Below are 5,030 nucleotides of genomic sequence, written 5' to 3'. Positions count from 1 at the left end.
CCACTGCATGTCCTCACTGCTGTATAGGTGCACCCTGGAGGGCTCCTGGCTATGCTTTGTTTCTCTGATTTAAATCTAGCCAGTACTTTTCCCTTCTGTGCCGATAACAGTGACAGAACTGTTTTTATCAATTAGCGTGTCAGTGGAATAAGGATGAGTAAGAAGTTGGCCCTGCCCATTGAGACTAAGATAGAGCAGACCCCACTCTTCCTCTTTTCTTGTTGGTTGTTTGCTTGGTTAAACATTTAGTTGAATGCTCTAAGGTAGGGAGGGAATTAGGGTGGAAGTAAATATAACTTGGACTTGGTGAGGACCTAGCTAAGGAGGTTTCCTCCCTTGTCTTTAATTGCTTGTCTCTTCATGACCCTCTATGCCCAGCCGAAGTGGGATGAAAAGAGATCTTATAACTGCACTGATACCAGGCACAGGGACTTCTAGGCTGCTGTGAGTGGAGCCCACTAGGGGTCCTGTTAGTGGAACCCCAGGTCCATACAAAGCCATCTTTCTAAAAACTAGATAGAACAAATCCAAGGAGTTAAGCTGAAAAATAGGAGCCAGGTTTGAAGACAAACTAGAATAATATGCAAGATTTAGGAACTTCATTAGCCCATTTCTGTGGCTTTTAACAAAAATACTTGAAACTGGGTGATTTATAAAGAAAATGACATTTATTGATTACAGTTTCTGAGGCTGGGAAGTCCAAAGTCCATCTGGTGGTGGTGACAGTGACCCAGGGGTCTAGCATTGCAAGATGGTGGAAGCAGAGATAGCAGAGACAGCAAAAGACAGACAGACTCTCCTCTCCTTTTAAAGCCCTCAGAACCACGCCCTTGACCACCATTTTTAATCCATTCACTACTGCAGGGTCCTACAATCCAATCACCTCTTCAAGGCTCCACCTTTCAATTACCATAATAGGATTCCCACCCTCTTAACAGTCACAGTGGGGGCTAAGTTTCTAATACATAAAACTTGGGGGACATAATTCAAGCTTCAGGGAGTTTTAGGGGGACATAATGCAATCCACTATAGGCACATTGAGTAAGATCAGAGTAAGACAAATATATTCCATGCGTTTTTCCTTACATGATGCTACTTCCCCTTCATAAATGTACATAAAGGAAATAAAATACATGAAACTTTATTTCTCCTTCTTTCCATTTTAATTATAGGCAATCATTTAGAATGTCAAATTTCTTATTATACACATACCCAAACTCTTAATGGCATGAAGTTTGTTTATTCCTTCTGAGTATTCCTTCTTCAGGCTCTTTTTCAAGTTAGGTGAGATTTAATTCCAGGAACTCTACAGATTCAAACCGGAAGTCAGCCAATTTCAAAGCTTCTTTCCAGAAGAAAATAAAATTGCTGAAAATCATTACACAGTAGATAAACATAATTTATGAAGAAATACCCTGAGGTCTGTTTATGAAGAGTGATTTTCGAGCTGCGATGTTACCAGTGTGTCAATGGTCGGTCTCATTCCTTTTTATTTGGTCTTGGCTACCACTTTACCACTTCTCTGACTAATGGAGATGCTGGATCTCAATCAGCTGTTAGATGATGAATCTAGTGACCCCAGTGAAAGTTCATGGTGTGTGTAGGGGAGAAAAAGCAATAACTTTTCCTCACCTATCACACAGTTCATATCTGAGGCACTTGTAACAAAAGACAGATTTTTAACAAGAGAAAAGCACACAAATTTATTTGATATGAGTTGTACATGGCACAGGAACTTTCAGAAATGAAGACCTAAAGAAACAAGGAAATGTGTATTTTTCTGCTAATGAGGTTTGATGAAGAGTGGACAGTGGTGAAGTGTGATTGGACAAGGGATATGCTGCAATGGTAACACACTGGGGCACTAAGCAAGGACTCTTTGTTCAGATTCTTCTTGGCCTCGCTGTGTCTTCAAGTATCAGGATGCTTCTATATCTAGGAATAGAAAGGGCTCCTCTGGAATGAAGGTCTTATGATCTACTCCAGGGGAAGGCCAGCTAGGTTTTATGTCCTGCTTCAGGGAAGAAGGTCAGAGAATTCTTTCCATGTTTTATGTTCTGCTTCAGAGTAGAAGAAGAAGGGAAGGTAGGAGTGGTCTTCCTGCTCCTTCCATTTTCTCAAATATCAAGGTACATTATTAGGGGGGTAGTGACTCTTGAACCCCATTGTATGAAAAGAAAAAAAGAGAAATAAATGGAGGAAGAAAGGAAGGAAGGAAAGAAGGAAGAAAGGAGGGAATAGAGGAAAAAATATCGGTTTACAGGTCAATTCTATTCTCAGTTGAGGAAACCTCCTTGCCATATGGCTTTTGGAATTCACTCTATTGGAGGTTTTATAGGAATACCATCACTTGCTTAGTACTAGATACCAAATGTGGAGAATATTTCACTTTTATGTGATTGAAGCATCATAAGATAGTAAAGAGAATATGGGTTTGGCAGACACACCTGGATTTGAATTAAGTCCCTGTCACTTACTACTCGTATCACCTTACGAGTTTCCTTCATCTCTCTGCAACAGTTTCCTCATCCATAAAATCAGTTTTCTGAGAGACTTAACAACCATTGCGAGTCATGCACCACATCTTATTCAAGGGGACTGAAATTTGTTTACAAGATAGTCATCAGCAAATTTTGAAGCATGGACTTTGCTACAGAAAGAATCTCTGTAAACTTCTACTTCTAACCATGATGAAGTAATAGAGATCAAAACAATGAAAAAAGCAGACAAAATATATGAAACAATGGTTTTCAGGACAACAGACATTGGACAACAAAAGACAATTAAAGATCCTTGAAAAAAGGGAAACAAATGATGTAAGCCCTATAATTATCCCAGGTTAATATCTGGGGAGAGTTTCAAGGCTCCTGAAGGAGAAGGGACCCAGGTGGAGCCCAGCAGAGTGAACTGGGAAAACAGAGCTGGGTGTCTAGGGAGGCAAAAGCAGCCAGAACTTGCCAGGAAGAGTACTGGATAGAAGAGACACACAGAAAGAACACCCTGGAGTTCTACTGAGGGTCTCCCTTGAGTCTGAGTACTGATCACTCTGTGTGTGTGTGTGTGTGTGTGTGTAAGACAGAGACAGAGACATGCAGAGAGAGAGAGAAAACTACCAAAGGCTCAGGAAGGAACCACCTAAAATGAATAGAGGAAATAGTACCTATAGCTCACATAGACCTAAAACAATGTTCTTCCCTTCACAGACTAGAAAATCTCATAACTAATGGGTTATCAGGTAGAATACACAGAAGGGCTTTGCCTCAGTAGTGGAACAATATTAGCTCTAAAATAAACACTAAAGAATATTTATAAAAGTAAGAATTTTGAGCACACACCAAGGTAAAGTTCACAATATATTCAATCAAAAATTACCAGAAATGCAAAAAGCAGAAAAATACAACCCATAACTAGGAAAAAAATCAATCAATGAAAATGAACCCAGAACTGTCACAGATGATAGAATTAGTGGAGTAGGACATTAAGACAGTCATAATGACCATATTCCATATGTTCTAAGAGATAGAGGTAAAGTTGAGCATGTTAAGTAGAAACATGATTTTTTTAAATAACCAAACGTTTAGAGATGAAAACTACAATGTCTGAGATGAAAAATAAACTAGATGGAATTAATGGCAACTAGGCATTGCAGAAGAAAAGATTAATGAACTGGAAGGCATACTATAAAAAATGAAAAAGAGTAAAAGCAGCTGAAGAAATAAGAAAACATACATACAGAGGAGGAAAGATGAGGATGGCAGAATATTTCTTGTTGAAAAAAATGCACATGAAATTATGTGACCAACATTTTTAAAGTACTCAAAGAAAAAACTGTCACCTAGAATTTTATACTCAGTAAAATATTTTTTGAAAACAAAGGTGAAAAAAAGACTTTTTCGGACATGCAAAAGCTGAAAAAATATTCATCAGCAGCAGATACACATAAGAAATCTTAAAAAATTGTTTAATGTCCCTTAATGTGGATCGGGTTGAAATATGGACCGATACACCATAATTAAGATCACTGAAAATGCTAACTATGTAGGTAAATATCTATGATTTTTTCCTTAATGTTTAAATTTGTTTAAATAATCAACTACTTAAAGCGAAAGTAGTAACAAAGAATTGTGGGACATTCAAAAGATCCAAATAGTGCCTCATTGCAAGGCTGAACTGGTTTCAAGCATTCTGCTCGCCTATTCTCCTCCTCTTCCTCTTCCAGTCAGCTACGGAAACTGTGAAGACCCTGAACCCCAAAGCCAAAGTGGTGTGAGACACTAAGGGGCTGCAATACATGCTGAGAACCAACTTGGGGCCTAAGGCCACCATGAAGATGCTTATTTCCGCTGCTGGAGCCATCAAGCTCGCTGAAGATGGCAATGTGCTGCTTCAAGGAAGACAAATCCAACACCCAACAGCCTCCTTGATAGCAAAAGTAGCAACAGCCAGGATGAGCCACCTGGTCACGGCACTACATCCAATGTCCCAACCACAGCAGAGCCGCTGAAACAGTTTAATTGCTAACATTCTGAAGCTGTTCATCCCAGAGCAGTAACAGAAGGATTTGAAGCTTCAAAAGAAAAAGCATTTCGCTTTTTGGAACAAGCCAAAGTAAGCAAAGAGATGGGCAGGGAAGCACATATAGATATGGCCGGGACACCTCTGTGTGCTAAGGTTCATGTTGAACTTGCCAATGTCATGACAGAAGCTGCGGAGGACTCCATTTTGGTTTTTAAAAATGAGACAAACCTATTGACCTCTTCATAGTTGAGATCATGGAGATGAAACATGACACCAGCTTAGTTAGAGGACTTGTTTCGGACCCTAGAGCATGGCATCCTGATATGAAAAAACAAATTAGTAGGAGATTTGTTCATCTTCACATGCAATGTGTCATTAGAATTTGTGAAATCAGGGGCCGAGCCCGTGGTGCACTGGGAGAGTGCGGCGCTGGGAGCACAGCAGCGCTCCGGCCGTGGGTTCGGATCCTATATAGGGATGACCGGTGCACTCACAGTGCTCACTGGCTGAGC

At 40.0% G+C, this 5,030-nt stretch overlaps 1 pseudogene; it reads left to right on the top strand.

The window, feature by feature from the left end:
• The first annotated feature begins 4,279 nt into the window (after window positions 1-4,279).
• LOC103583713 lies at window positions 4,280-4,926 on the top strand (annotated as a pseudogene).
• The last annotated feature ends 104 nt before the right edge of the window (window positions 4,927-5,030 follow it).

This window comes from Galeopterus variegatus, unplaced genomic scaffold, assembly GCF_000696425.1.
Source record: "Galeopterus variegatus unplaced genomic scaffold, G_variegatus-3.0.2 Scaffold26899, whole genome shotgun sequence".
In the NCBI taxonomy this organism is placed as follows: Eukaryota; Metazoa; Chordata; class Mammalia; order Dermoptera; family Cynocephalidae; genus Galeopterus; species Galeopterus variegatus.
This window is presented reverse-complemented; position numbering and strand designations above follow the sequence as displayed.